This window comes from Octopus bimaculoides, chromosome 16 (assembly GCF_001194135.2).
Source record: "Octopus bimaculoides isolate UCB-OBI-ISO-001 chromosome 16, ASM119413v2, whole genome shotgun sequence".
In the NCBI taxonomy this organism is placed as follows: domain Eukaryota; kingdom Metazoa; phylum Mollusca; class Cephalopoda; order Octopoda; family Octopodidae; genus Octopus; species Octopus bimaculoides.
The window spans coordinates 46,405,626-46,406,290 of NC_068996.1; the positions used below are offsets into that span (position 1 = coordinate 46,405,626).

The 665-nt window shown below is 37.3% G+C and overlaps 1 protein-coding gene across 2 annotated transcripts in view; it reads right to left on the bottom strand.

Annotated features, from left to right (window-relative positions):
• Window positions 1-665, bottom strand: part of LOC106872229 (N-acetylglucosamine-6-phosphate deacetylase) — a 165,956-nt gene that overhangs the window by 107,641 nt on the left and 57,650 nt on the right. The gene's annotated exons all lie outside the window — the stretch shown is intronic.

Genomic DNA, 665 nt, shown 5'->3' on the forward strand with positions numbered 1-665 from the left:
GGTTACTGAAGAGTTTGCAAGAGTGCAATGAAATGATTTAACAAAAACCTATATACTGTTTATAAATAAATAAAGGACTGAACCAGTGCATGTGTTTATTACCGGCATAATACCTCTCCCAGGGTTTAATTGTGATTCTATGATTTTAACTAATTCTTTCTCCAAGATATCTTTCAAAACGTGTAGAAGAGTCAACTTATGTATTGAAAAATGAAGGACGACACTTTCAACACCTCTTATAAAGTTTTGCAAAGCCTAATATATTCTTTTGTAGTCTTATATACCATCTTATAAATATTTTCCCAGGTTCAGTCCCACTGCGTGGTACCTTGGGTGTCTTCTACTATAGCCTCGGGCTGACCAAAGCCTTGTGAGTGGATTTGGTAGACGGAAACTGAAAGAAGCCCATCGTATATATGTATATATATATATATATGTATGTATGTGTATATGTTTGTGTGTCTGTGTTTGTCCCCCTCACCAACATCGCTTGACAACCGATGCTGGTGTGTTTACGTCCCCATAACTTAGTGGTTCGGCAAAAAGAGACCGATATAATAAGTACTAGGCTTACAAAGAATAAGTCCTGGGGTCAATTTGCTTGACTAAAAGGCAGTGTTCCAGCATGGCCACAGTCAAATGACTGAAACAAGTAAAAGAGCAAT